This window comes from Spinacia oleracea, chromosome 6 (genome assembly GCF_020520425.1).
Source record: "Spinacia oleracea cultivar Varoflay chromosome 6, BTI_SOV_V1, whole genome shotgun sequence".
Taxonomy (NCBI): Eukaryota; Viridiplantae; Streptophyta; class Magnoliopsida; order Caryophyllales; family Amaranthaceae; genus Spinacia; species Spinacia oleracea.
The window spans coordinates 10,693,754-10,709,310 of NC_079492.1; the positions used below are offsets into that span (position 1 = coordinate 10,693,754).

Genomic DNA, 15,557 nt, shown 5'->3' on the forward strand with positions numbered 1-15,557 from the left:
AAATATTGCACAATGTTTAATTTTACGTTTTCCAACATGTATTTTAATTGACTCTTAATATCTCGAACTATGTATAAGTAAAATTTATATTAAAATTTATATTTAGAAAATAAATATCGATACGAATCAAAAAAATCTCACGTGACTACAATTTTTCTTAGGTAGAAATTACAAAAAATTTGCACAAAAGTCTAGTGTAGAGTTTAAAAAACAAGGTGATGCGATATTTATGGAATGGATGAAGTATGTAATTATGTTAAGGTTGCGTTCTATTCACCTGATTTTCACTTATTTTTTCTGAATTTATCTTATCTGAACTTAACTGAACTTATCTGAACTTATCTGAATTTATCAAAACTTATTTTAGTTATAAATTGTACTTTGTCAACCCTTATTTTTCCTGAACTTATCTGAACTTATTTTTCCTGAAATAAGTGGAAATAAGTTGAACAGAACAGGGCCTAAATACAGAATAAACAATTGTAATAAAAGATTGGGGGTATTAAAGTATTTAAATAAAAGACAATAAATAAATGATAAAATATTAATATTAGATATTTGGTATAAGAAAGATATAATAAAATAAGGGCGAAAATTTTCATAAAGAGAAAGTACACCAATCATTAAAATACGGTTGATTAAGAGAATTACACCAATCATTTCTACGCGGAAGGAGTAAAACTTTTCTTTCAAAATAATGGAAAAGAAGTAATAGGAATACAGGATGAACAGTTGGTGTACCAGTGGACTCGCTTGCTGGTTCTCACTTCTTCTTCTTCCCCAATACCACCCACCTTAAAAACACCACCGTTCGTAGCTGCCATATCCACCCTCCTCTTGCGCTTCTCCCCCCCCCCGCTTCTCACTGTCGACTCACTACTGCTAAAAGCCGCCACACAGCATCCGCCTCCTCTCCTCTATTGGGAAAAGATTCGCGTGCACCGCCACCAGCTCGCCTCCCGCCTGGACACCACTAAGAGGTTAGGTATGCGCGTTCTCTTCTCGAATTGGAGAATATTTTTGTGCAAATTGTTAATTTGTCAAATTATTTCGAATTAAAACCCTAACATTTTATCACTAATTTTGTTAATTTGAAACTGCTGGAAAATCTAAGAAGATCTAAGCGGGTGTGCTCTGTAAAGTTGGTTTTTCAGATGTAAGTAACATCATATTTACATTATGTAGATCTTTGAGGGTATGGATGTTGATGTTCATGTGAGTTGGAAATTTGGCTTCTTGTTGTAGCATTCAGTTGATATCTGCCTTACTAATTATATCAAAATTTGCAGATTTGTGCCAGCCTTATTTTTAGGTGTACAAGTAATTTGATTGTAACTGAATTTTAAAAAGATTCCTTGCTAAATACAATTGAATTTTCTGGTGTAAATTTTAGACCATTAGTGTTTATTTTTAGTTGGCACTACCTGATTCATCTGTGTTGTTTACGGTTCGGAATGGGAACTCTGTTCTTTTTTCATTTGCTCAATATGGGGCTCAACAATCATATGTTGAGATTTGAGGAGGATTATAGTAAATGTTGGAAATCCTAGTGAGAATACAAAAGAAAAATGAGTGGGGAAAAGGGAATGTGAAAAGTCCCACATGGGAAAAACACCAACTACTTCTAAATGTTTATATTTGGGGCCTTGAGGGAATCATTTGTTTATGAAAGCATGTGAGTGGCATGGGTGGACACACAACACGCGCGCGGGGGCCGGGCCGTGGGCCATGGGCCTTGGTACCTGGCGAATGTGGTTCGCAGGCGTGGGGTGGGTTTGTGGTCCGGGTCTTTCCTTTTGGTCAGTGGTGGGCTTAATTAATTCTAACGGGCAGAAAGAATTAATCAAACCCACTAATCCCGTAACTGCCTCATTAACTCCACTTAATAGCCGTTTTAACTGCCCATTAATTACCCAGTAAATGTGGTAACCTCCCACTACCCCACTACTAGCCGTTTATGGCTGTTGCAGCTTCCCTATAAATACATCACTTCTGTTTTCCATTAACACACAGTTACAGAAAGCATTCTCTACAATTCTCTCTCAAATTCTAAACACTGTTCTCGTTTTTCTGGGCAAATATTCTGATCTCCAACCGAGGCTTGTGAGTGCACACAAACCTTGGTGTCGTGTTAACCCTGGAGGGCAACCGCAAGTGTTCTACTGCATCGGAGGTAGCGCGGAATTGTCTTTTAGAGCAGTGGTTCGGCCACGGCGCGACAATCGTTCTAATTCGGTCACCTCGTTCATCACGATATTGAGATAAGTTTATTCTAATCATATTCCAATCAAATTATTGTGGCAACATTATTCTTTTACCGTATTAAATCGCAACAATCTAAAAGACAAATTGATTTAATGTTGCGGAATTTTTTTTTTTTTTTTTTATGTTGCTACACACGTTAATATCTTGAGTTTTGGGGGTTTGTTATCTAGGTTGACTAATTATTTTATTGGATGAAGGATTTGAGAAATTGGGTGAAGAGTCAGTGCAATGAAATCGTAACGGCTAATGTGGATTTGATCGGATACCTTTATTAACTTCATGTACAGGAAAGTATTCTTATTCCAATTCTAATAATTCCTTCCATGCATATCCATTGGCTTAGGAGATATTTTGCCGTTTCCCTGCTTGCATCATAATTGGTTCCGATTTCATGAATTTCATTCGAATTCCTCAATTTTAGTTTACGGCCTAGATAGTTTGTTAGAATTTGCAGCCTACGTATTCTGAAGCAGTTCGATTTTCGGCGGAACCAATATGAAGTGGAAAAATGTAAAACAACGTCTATCAAATTAACGTCAAAATTTGCGGGTCAGAGGCTGTTTTGGCTGGGTCAAGAACTAATAACATTTTAGAACAAGGTTAGCTATTGGAATTATTTTCTATTGTGCCGCTGGAATTAAGGTAACCAAGTTCCACCTTTATTATTTAGTCTCTAGCGACCAGTTTTATTTCCTGAAATTGGTGAAATATAAGTACTATGTTCAGATTATAGGACAAATAGTTAATCTATGTATTGCTTGGATTATTGTTTTAGTTGTTGTTTATCAATAGGTTGTGGTTTAATGGATTTGTTTTTTTTTTTTTTTTTTTGACATAGTAATGGATTTACTTATAGTGAGTGATTATTGTATCTTTACTGGTTGTTTATTTCTCTCGCCAATCCCAAAATAGAGAGATTTCAGTTTGTTTGAATTGGCCATAATAGAAAACTTTGTGCGTTAAGGCCAATTTTTTAATTCTCTTCGGTTTGCTATCTATTAAGGCCAAGTAGAAAGAGGAATTTCTCTTTGATTTTTGACGGACATTAATAATTTGGACCTGGAATTTGGCTCAATAGAAATTGAGATTATGATGGGAACCTTGCAAAAGGGATGACGGTTAACTACTTATACTGTTTCCTATATGTTGGTATGATTCTAATTTAATTAGTTATTGGGTTTTTTTTTTCTCTTCTTTGTTGGATCTTTGATCAATTTCCTTTTGGGATTCCAATTATTATCATCAAAAAGTGGAAATTGTTTTGGCAATAATCTCGATCTGCAGCAAGTCAGATTGAAGTGCACATATGAGGCCATGGATATGTGTAATATAGTTAAAGTTTTTGTGTTGATCCCCTATACGTTGTCCATAAGTCTTATAGTAACTATACTCTTTAGATTCATGAATTTGGAGTTTAAGTATGTTTTTTTTTATCAAGCTAAATTTTCAGTAACTGAACTATGTGACTATAATTTGCTACTCCGTAAATCTTTGGTGGGTTCGTATAAAATACGACCACCACGTGTTATAGTATGATGTATGCGTATTATGATTGATCATGGTGTGGCTTAGTCGGGCTAACTTCTCTGGAAAAAATATATTATCTACCTTGAACTTGTCCAATATATACCTTATATACTATATTATGTTTCTAAGTAGTAAGTAGTAGTGGGTCGCTATTGATTTTCAAGGGCAGCAACATTGAATTTGAATTAGCTTGCAACTTCACGTAAATAGTGAGGGTAGACCATGCGTCTACACTTAAGGGGTGATCAATAAAGCTCTACTAAAGGGAAATTCTTTCTCAATTATATTATATATAATTGTTGTTGTTTAATCTCTAATACTGCATAACACATTTATTATGTGCCCTATTTTATGCATAATTTAATTTTGATGAGTTGTTATGCAATGTGGGGGGTGAGTGAGACTGACTAATTAATAAGTTAGGTTGACTTGCCTTGGTAAATAACTAAGTGTATTGTGTAGGAAGACTCCTCTAAATGTTACACGGTACATTTGGGCCTTTTCACATTATGCTTCTCATATAAAGTCATTAAAGGATCATTGCATGCAACAAAGTAGTGGCATAAGACTTTTCTTAAAACTATCCTTTTCTTTGCTTACAATTTTTAGAATTTATTGCACGTGTGTAGTTTAACACGATTAGCTTTGAGTGTTCTAACATGTCTTGCATGTGGCAATCATACGTTGTCGGTTCACACAAGCTTTAATTTTAAGGTGAGACCAAGGTTCTAATCTCTTAAGCCAAGATGAAGGTACGCCGTTAATGAGATTAATTAATATGATACTTGGTGGCCTGGTAAGGCTAATGAATTTGTACAGGTACGTTTAATCTTATTCTCACATCATATAGAGAAATGTTTTGTAATCGTCAATTACCTAATATAGACTTGTTATGGTTCTAGTATATTATTGTTGATAGTTCATGAGAAAGTACTCTCAAATTAGTATGCTAATGTGCTTGTAAGTCTAATATGGCGATAATTTAATCTTGAATTTATGTTGTTTTGCAGTAAACAACGTTTGTTGGTACAATCATAAATCACTAGTGAGTTTAATTTTTTCTATGTGGTAGTTTAATGTTTTGAGAAAATACAAAGCAGAAGTATGTTGCACTATGCATTATGAAATTGAGTTCGTAGTATTAATTGAATCTCATATGTCAAGAAAACAAGGTATGTAAATTGGTTAAGTCGTTAAAGGACTTAAGCAAGCTCCTAAATAATGGCATTACAAGACGATGAATGGTAATGGTTATTCTGTGTTTATTCTAAGCAAGAGTCTCATTGTTGTTTGGTTATCTTCTTGTGGATGACATGCTATTTTTGGTACTAACTTGGATCGAATAGATGACACAAAGAAAGTTCTAAATTTAGAATTTTAAAATGATAAACCACATGGATGAGGCAAATGTGACTTTGGTAGTAAAATTTATAAGGACTCCAAATGAAATTTGTCTTAGTCTGTCTCACAAAGCTGAAATTTTTTCTTAAAACGTTTTTCTCATTTAATGTCGATCAAGTTAGGATTCCTTTTGATCCAAATATCCACTTAAAGATAAAAGTGATCTACTTTGTCAATTTGAATATGCTAAGATTGTTGGTAGTGTTATGTTTCGTATGAACTACACTGCACTTGACATTGATTAATCTGTGAGTGGATTGAGCAGGTACAACCATAGCCCAAATAATGAGAATGTGGATGCTATAAAATGATTGCTTCGGTACTATATGGATACCATGGATTGGAGTTTGCACTACTCCTAATTTCCAGGAGTGTTGGAGGGATTATGTGATGCTTACTTGGTATCTATGAATTATAAAGTTGACTCCAACAGTGGCTATGTCTTCACCCTAGCGGGTGGAGCTGTATATTGGAAATCTTGCAAGCAATCTTGTACTAACTGCTATGAATAATATATAATATGAATTTATTGTTATTAAGTTGGCAGGTTATGGTTGAGGAATGTGCTTGCAAATATTCCAATGTGGGGGAAGCCAGCTCCTTCAGTTGCAATCGTTGTTGCAAACAACCTTGCCTACAATGGGAAGAAAGACACATTCGTTTGAGGCATAAAGCCGTCAAAGGTATGTTGTCTATTGGAGTTATAACTTTAGACTGTGTAAAATCTAAAATGAGTTGTGCGGATCCGTTAACAAAAGGCCTATTAAAAACTAGTTTTGGAAACATCGGAAGGGTTGGGCTTGAGGCCCATTGGATGAATTGTAAAGTAATGAACTCCTACTCATAGAGTTCAAAGGGGGACATTATATGACAATTCGGAAGCACAATTTTTTTTTGTGCCCATCCCTAGATGTTTGTTATGTGCTTGCTACTATTGGAACGAGGCTGAGCACATGACTCTTAATGAACCCATATCCATATTTTTGGTGGTGTGATGTAGCTCACACTTGATGGGATTCACCTACTTAGGTGTGGAAGTGAGGCCGCTTCCTATGAGAATTGCATGGGCTATTCTCTAGAGCACCTATGAGCATCCAGGATATGGACGTATGACCAGTATAATGCGTCACTTTTATTGGCGAAGATTCAGAATATCATACATGTTCAATTGTGTGCTTTGAGTAATGAGTTTCTAACCTCCTATTAAGTTCAATACGAAAGTCACTTGGTAGGAAAGAGATTCTAGCTTGAATGTCACTAAGTGTTAATTCAAGTCGCAAGACATTGACACCTATTCAATTGTTTGTTTTGCCCAGAAATTCAATTCTTTAAATCTTTTTCTTTCTCTTCTCATCTTCGGACCTGTGGGGGATTGTTGGAAATCCTAGTGAGAATACAAAAGAAAAATGAGTGGGGAAAAGGGAATGTGAAAAGTCCCACATGGGAAAAACACCAACTACTTCTAAATGTTTATATTTGGGGGCTTGAGGGAATCATTTGTTTATGAAAGCATGTGAGTGGCATGGGTGGACACACAACACACGCGCGCGGGGGCCGGGCCGTGGGCCATGGGCCTTGGTACCTGGCGAATGTGGTTCGCAGGCGTGGGGTGGGTTTGTGGTCCGGGTCTTTCCTTTTGGTCAGTGGTGGGCTTAATTAATTCTAACGGGCAGAAAGAATTAATCAAACCCACTAATCCCGTAACTGCCTCATTAACTCCACTTAATAGCCGTTTTAACTGCCCATTAATTACCCAGTAAATGTGGTAACCTCCCACTACCCCACTACTAGCCGTTTATGGCTGTTGCAGCTTCCCTATAAATACATCACTTCTGTTTTCCATTAACACACAGTTACAGAAAGCATTCTCTACAATTCTCTCTCAAATTCTAAACACTGTTCTCGTTTTTCTGGGCAAATATTCTGATCTCCAACCGAGGCTTGTGAGTGCACACAAACCTTGGTGTCGTGTTAACCCTGGAGGGCAACCGCAAGTGTTCTACTGCATCGGAGGTAGCGCGGAATTGTCTTTTAGAGCAGTGGTTCGGCCACGGCGCGACAATCGTTCTAATTCGGTCACCTCGTTCATCACGATATTGAGATAAGTTTATTCTAATCATATTCCAATCAAATTATTGTCGCAACATTATTCTTTTACCGTATTAAATCGCAACAGTAAATACCTGATTTCTCATCAGACAATCGGATGTCAGACTTGGAACATACCAACATTTTTCTTTGGGAGGATTAGGAATCATATAATTATAGGGGGGACAGATTATAATATTGTATTGATTGAATACTTAAATAGTTTACAACCCAAGTACATATATTCTAATTGACATAAACCCACAATGCTGAATTGCTGATGAATTGACGCAGAGACGTTTTATTGTTATTTGGATAAGTTAGGTCTATAATATACCTTGATGTTCCAGCTGTTGTTCTTCTTGCTCAGTTACGGAATGAAACTACGTATTATCTTGAATCTTCATGCCTAGTCAATATCAAATTATCTTTTAGGTATTGCGTATTTAGTTGGGGATTTGTTATTTCATAGAGAGAGTGAGAGAAAAAGATTAGTAGATGTTGCTATCATGTATTTGCGGAAGAGCTTAACTGCAATAATATTTTCAGACACTTTTTTACAGGGTCTGGCGGAGTAGATGTTTGCTAGCATGTTGATCTCTTAATTGGTTGTGATAATTTAACTTTGTTTTAAGTCTTTACTTGCATATTTTCCAAAGTGAGCTTGACCCCACACTTCCATTGAGCTACTGTTGAACTCATATGATAATTTTTTATTATAAGTATGTCTGTTGGTATTATTTAGATGTTTTCTTAATGTGTTGTGTATGGTCCATTGTGAGGAAGATTTGTACTATTGTATGGTAATGTAGAGTGCACTTTTCCTACTTACCTCTATAAGTTTGGGATTTTTATGCTACATTAGATGGTTACCACAATATCACAACACCCACCAGCCAAACTCTCCAAAACAGAAGGATTATCCTGTTTGTTGATTATGAGTTTTGATGATGACAACGCAAACTTCCTAATCGTTGGTTAAGTGTGTTTTTGTATTGCTAAGTTAGGGAGTGCCTGAGTAGGACAAACTAAGCATGTGGAACAAACACTAAGCAATGCAGGGAATTCCTAACGAATCGATCAAGTCTGCAAATGAAGGTTGTTCCCAAAGAAGGTTGTTCCCAATGAAGGCTGTTCCCAAGACGGCTGTTCCCAAGACGGCTGTTCCCAAGACTGCTGTTCCCAAGATGGCTGTTCCCAAGACAGCTGTTCCCGAGATGGCTGTTCCCGAGATGGCTGTTCCCAAGACAGCTGTTCCCAAAGACGGCTGTTCCTAAAGGAGGCTGATCCTCAACGGCTGATCCTAAGCAAGTTATTAAGGTGTTCCTCATATATTATAAGGATCATCAATGTTCCGGAGAAGGAACAATGCATGAAGCGTTCAAGCGAAGCTTCAAAAGGTGCCAACATAGAAGCTACAACATATGAGTTTATGTTTAGATTTTATGTAAGTATTTTAATAACGTTTATGCATAGTGTGGAACAAAAGGAACACGTGTGTTTTAATATGTTTGAGAAAATAGTTTTTGTAAATAAAATAAAGTTTTATAAAGGAAAATCTTTTGGAAAATAAATAAAACGATTTTGAGAAAATCAACATTGGATTCTGATTTAGAATTCCTTGTTTTCCAAGAAAAGGTTTTTACTTGTTCCTAAAACTACTCCCACTATTTTCTCTAAAATTGAACGTGTTAAAAGTGGTTTGAAGAAGTCTCCCTGTTTCTCTCAATCAACGTGCACGTTACTGCTCCCAGTAACTGTTAGTGGCCGTTGAGGGGAACATGGGAAACTGACCAAGAAAGTTCTTCTATAAAAGGAAAAGGTTTTTCATTTCTCAAATCACAACTGACAACGTGCAATATTTCTAAAGAACTTAAGAGTTTTTATAAAAGTCAGTTTGCAAAAGAGCGTGTTCCTAAAGTTCCTTTATTGTACATAAGCTTTATTAAATACTAGAGTTTTCATAATTCGAGTTGTAATTGTGGGGTTAAGGATCAAGTGATCCTTGAGTTTTGAGTGTAAGGGTTGAGTGATCCTTAAAGTGACTTAGAGTCAAGTCAGCGAGAGAGTGTGAAAGGAGCAAGCACAGTAATCAACGGGGATTGCTGTGAGGAACTCGTGTTCAAGTGGAACTCGAGTTATTGAGTGTGTTGTATTCGAGCGATTACAATATATAAAAGAGTTTGAGGTTTTCGCTTCTTGATAAGGATCAAGAAGTTTCCTCAGTTTTCACATTCTTCGTCTTAATTTGTTAGCTGTTCCTTTAATTTCTAAATTCCGCAAAGGAACACCCTAAGTTCAACGAAACAATTCACCCCCCCCCCTCTTGTCAGTGTTCCTACTGGAATATCAATTGGTATCAGAGCAGGATCTCACAAAAATACAGGAAACCCTGTTGAGAAAAAGTTTCTGGAAAGTATGAACACTCACGAGAAACTCGAAGAAGGTTATTCAACTCAAAGACCTCCAATGTTCAACGGAAAATTCTATACCTATTGGAAGAACAGAATGGAGATCTTTATCAAGGCAGAGAACTATCAAGTTTGGCGAGTCATAGAAGTCGGTAACTTCGAGGTAACAAAAACCAATGCTGAAAATAAGGTAGTTCCTAAACCTATTTCTAAATTTGTGAAAGAAGATTTTGAAAAATATGAAATCAATGTTATGGCTGTTAAGATTTTGCATTGCGGCCTTGGACCTCATGAACACAATAGAGTTATGGGGTGCAAGAGCGCAAAGCAAATTTGGGATCTCCTTCAAGTAACACATGAAGGAACAAATGAGGTCAAACGTTCTAAAATTGATTTACTGATGTCTAAATATGAACGTTTTGAAATGCATCCACAAGAAACAATTCAGGAAATGTTTACTCGTTTCACTAACATTACTAATGAACTTGTTTCCCTTGGAAGAATTATTCCCTCTGATGAACAGGTTAGGAAAATTCTAAGGAGCATGCCTCAAGATGATCGATGGAGAACCAAGGTCACTACATTGTTTGAAACCAAAGATTTCACCAAATTCAACATTGAGCAACTGGCCGGATCCTTAATGACACATGAACTACATCTAGGATCAGTTGTTCCTGAGAATTCCAAGAACCGAGGTCTTGCTCTTAAGGCTGAGGAACTGGAAGATTCAGAACCGGATGAAGAAGAGGCTGCTACTTTGGTCAGAAGGATGAAAAGATTATACAGAAACCTCAGACCGGGAAATAAAAAAGAAAGCAACTCCGGAAGAAGAACAATTGGTTCCATATCCGACCAAGGATGCTTCAAGTGCGGTGATCCAGACCATCAAATCCGGGAGTGCCTTCAGTGGGAATATGAAAAAGGAAAAGGAAAGGATCAGCTCAAAGAAAGATTCAACAAACCCACCTTCTCCAAACCCAAAAAGGCAATGATTGCACATTTGATCGGCAAAGGACTGAATTTTTCTAGAAAATACTATTATTCATAATAAGATTAGATGCATGCCTTTAGGTGGTGTTTTGTTGGGTTACTTATAATTGGTTCCATTCCATTCCAATCTTTTTTTTTTGGTTAAATTTTTCTGACACCAGAATCTGATACCGGGGAGTATCAAATTCTTTCCCTTACCCCTTGATCTCATTCTGAAGTCACCCTCACAAAATCTAATTCCAAACCCCCATGATACAAACCCTTGGTCACGGATGTACGTAGCTGCATCTCACATCTCTAATATGGCCGATGATCTAAAAAAAATTCTCCTTGGAACTAGTAAAATACTACGCTATGGTTTCTCTATATGGATAATAACGGGCGGTCCAGGCCAAAGTTGTTGCCAATCTCAAACTATGCCGTCCCTTTATTTTTCATCATCATTTGTGATAAATTTGGTTTTCCTCCCGTTTTCCAATTTCTAGTAAACTTCATTCATGTTATTCAAAATTCATTGATCGCGTGCTTAGCATTGTAATGAATCTAATACTGATATTAGCTACATTTTTCCATTAATATTTAGATACAATATGTTTCAAACCGTTGTTCGATATTTGTTTAGATTTTTTTTTTCACTTGTGTTATTGATAGTGTATGAATAATTTTTTTTCACTAGTGTTAATTTATTTCACTTGTGTTAAACCTTAAATTGCATATAATATCACTTGACCAAAGTAACTGAGAACGAATCTTATCATCATAATATTAAGTATATGAAACGTGTAAAGGGTTTAAAATGAGTATTTAGGTTCATTAGTTAAGAGTTGGGAGAGAAAACGACCATTATAGTCAAAATATGTCATATAATGATCAAACGAGCCTTAAATTGCATAACTTGACTAAAGTAGCTGAGAATGAGTCTTATCATCCTAATATTAAGTAAAACATGCAAAGGGTTTAGAATACCTATTTAGCTTGATTAATTGAGATTTGGGAGCGAAAACAACCATTATAGTCAGAATATGTCCTATAACGGTCAAACGAGCCTTAAATGTGCATAAGTTGACCAAAGTAGATGATAATGAGTCTCATCAACCTAGTACTAAGTATGTTAATCGTATAAAGGATTTAAAATACTTATTTAGGTTCATTAGTTAAGAGTTGAGAGCGAAAACGACCATTATAGTCAAAATATGTCACATAACGATCAAACGAGTATTTTAATGTGCATAAGTTGACCAAAGTAGTTGAGAATGAGTCTTATAATCCTAATAATAAGTATATTAAACATGTAAAGAGTTTAGAACAACTATTTAGCTTCATTAGTTGAGAGTTGGGAGCGAAAACAACCATTATAGTCAGAATATGTCCTATAACGGTCAAACGAGCCTGAAATGTGCATAACTTGACCAACGTAGATAGGAATGAGTCTTAGAAACTTAATACTAAGTATATTAAACGTTTCAATGGTTTAAAATACTTATTTAAGTTCATTAGTTAAGAATTGGAACCGTAAACGACAATTTTAGTCAAATTAAAATATGACATATAACGATCAAACGAGCCTTAAATTGCATAACTTCACAAAAGTCGCTGAGAATGAGTTATATCATCATAATATTTAGTATATTAAACATGCAAAGGTCTTAGAGTACCTATTTAGCTTCATTAGTTGAGAGTTGGGAGCGAAAACAACCATATACTATAGTCAAAATATGTCCTATAACGATCAAACGAGCCTTGAATATGCATTAGTTGACCACACTAGATGAGAATGAGTATTATCAACCTAAAACTAAGTATATTAAACTTGTAAAATGTTTATAATACTTATTTAGGTTCATTAGTTTAGAGTTGGAACCGAAAACGACCATTTTAGTCAAAATATGACATATAACTATCAAACGAGTATTGAATTGCAGAACTTGACCAAAGTAGCTGAAAATGAGTCTCATCATCCTACTATTAAGTACATTAAAAGTGTAAAAGGTTAAAAATACTTATTTAGGTTCATTAGTTAAGAGTTGGGACCGAAAACGACCATTATAGTTAAAATATGTCCTATAACGGTCAAACGAGCCTAAAATTTGCATAAGTTGACAAAAGTAGATGTTAATGAGTCTTAGAAACCTAATACTAACTATATCAAACATGTAAGGATCTTAGAATACCTATTTAACTTCATTAGTTTAGAGTTTGGACCGAAAACGACCATTATAGTCAAAATATGTCCTATAACGGTGGGCCTTAAATGTGCATAACTTGATCAAAATATACGAGAATAAATATTAGCAACCTAATAATAAGTATATTAAATGTGAAAAAGGTTCAAAATACTTATTTAGGTTCATTAGTTAAAAGTTGGGACCGAAAACGACCATTATAGTCAAATATGTCCCACAACGGTCAAACGAGCCTAAAATTTGCATAAGTTGACCAAAGTAGATGTTAATGAGTCTCAGAAACCTAATACTAAGTATATTAAACATGTAAAGGGCTTAGAATACCTATTTCATTTCATTAGTTTAGAGTTTGGACCGAAAACGATCATTATAATCAAAATATGTCCTATAACGGTTAAGCGTGCCTTAAATGTGCATAACTTGACCAAAGTAGATGATAATGATTCTTATCAACCTAATAATAAGTATATTAAACATGTAAAAGGTTCAAAATATTTATTTAGGTTCATTAGTTAAGAGTTGGGACTGAAAACGACCATTATAGTAAAAAATATGTCCTATAACGGTCAAACGAGCCTAAAATTTGCATAAATTGACCAAAGTAGATGTTAATGAGTCTTAGAAACCTAATACTAAGTATATTAAACATGTAAAAGGCTTATAATACCTATTTAACTTCATTAGTTTAGAGTTTGGACCGAAAATGACCATAATAGGCAAATTATGTCCTATAACGGTCAAACGGACCTTAAATGTGCATAACTTAACCAAAGTAGATGAGAATGAGTCTTAGAAACCTAGTACTAAGTACATTAAACGTGTAAAAGGTTCAAAATACTTATTTAGGTTCATTAGTTAAAAGTTGGGACCGAAAGCGACCATTATAGTCAAAATATGTCCTATAACGGTCAAACGAGCCTAAAATTTGCATACGTTTACCAAAGTAGATGTAAATGAGTCTTAGAAACCTAATACTAAGTATATTGAACATGTAAAGAGCTTAGAACATCTATTTAGCTTCATTAGTTGAGAGTTGGGAGCGAAAACAACCATTATAGTCAAATTATGTCATATAACGATCAAACAAGCCATAAATGGGCATAACTTGACCAAAGTAGATGAGAACGAGTCTTATAATCCTAAAATTAAGTATATTGAACATGTAAAGGGCTTAGAATACCTATTTAGCTTCATTAGTTGAGAGTTGGGAGCGAAAACAAGCATTGTAGTCAAAATATGACATATAACGATCAAACGAGCCATAAATTTCATAACTTGACCAACATAGCTGTGAATGAGTCTTATAATCCTAATATTAAGTATTTTGAACATGTAAATGTCTTATAATACCTATTTAGCTTCATTAGTTGAGAGTTGGGAGCGAAAATAACAATTATAGTCAAAATATGAAATATAACGATCAAACGAGTCTTAAATTGCATAACTTGACCAAAGTAGATGAGAATGAGTCTAATCACCCTAATATTAAGTATATTTAATATTTAAAGGGCTTAGAATATGTATTTAGCTTCATTAGTTGAGAGTTGGGAGCGAAAAGAACAATTATAGTCAAAATATGTCCTATAACTGTCAAACGAGTCTTAAATGCGCATAAGTAGACCAAAGTAGATGAGAATGGATCTTATCATCCTAATATTAAGTATATTAAACGTGTAAATGTTTTAGAATACATATTTAGATTCATTAGTTAAGAGTTGGAACCGAAAACGGCCATTTAAGTCAAAATTGTTCATATAACTCAATTATTGTTTTAAAATAATGTTTATATTATATTTTACAATATTCATTTCTCTTACTAATTTGTTACGTGTTTTTTTGTTGGATTTTATTATAGGAATTGATGAACAAACCAAGGGAGCGTTCCTTCACGACTGATGAAATAAAACGTGTTCGAGACAAGTTGGCACGATTTATTAGTAATGAATGTCTTTGATTGTTCGAGTTTTTAGCATTATAATGAATCTAATACTTTAGTTAGCTACCTTTTTCCATTAATAATTTAGATACAATATGTTTTAACCCGTTCTTTGATATTTATTTTGATTCTTTTTTCACTAGTGTTATTGAATGGTGTATGGATGAGCTAAGGGCTTGTTTATTGGTGTACAATATATACATTGTGGTTGAATGAGGTTGTTTGGTGTAGGTACATGTTTTATAGTTACAACATATTGTGCTAAAGTGGTATGGGCTTGAAAAAATTTACAAAAAAAGAAAAAAAAAAGAATGAATATTATGTGCTTGGGTATTATTTTTTTAATACCCCAAGCACTTGATAGTAGCAAATTTTATTTAAAAATATTGTTAATATCAAGTGCTTAGGTGTTTTGGAAAACCCCAAGCACTTCAGAAGTCAAGTGTTTGGGGCTTTCCTTAAACCCCAAGCACTTAACATGTCAAGTGTTTGGGGTTTTCCATAAATCCCAAGTTAAGTCTTGGGGTTTTTCGTAAACCCCAAGCACTTAACATGTCAAGTGCTTGGGGTTTCTGGAACCCGAAGCACTTAACATGTTAAGTGCTTGGGGTCAACCCCAAGCACTTGAAATATTACCAAGTGCTTCACCCTCAAGTGATGGGGGCATAATCACCATCACTTACTGACATTTTACCCCAAGCACTTGAGGTTTTTTCTACTAGTGAGAGTTAGTGTAACACCCTAATAATTCCTTGC

General features: G+C 35.0%; 1 long non-coding RNA gene across 1 annotated transcript; it reads left to right on the forward strand.

The window, feature by feature from the left end:
* The first annotated feature begins 978 nt into the window (after positions 1-978).
* LOC130464099 (uncharacterized) lies at positions 979-15,017 on the forward strand. The gene is made up of 2 exons (XR_008924402.1): positions 979-5,876; positions 14,721-15,017. It is a non-coding gene; the product is annotated as an uncharacterized lncRNA (long non-coding RNA).
* The last annotated feature ends 540 nt before the right edge of the window (positions 15,018-15,557 follow it).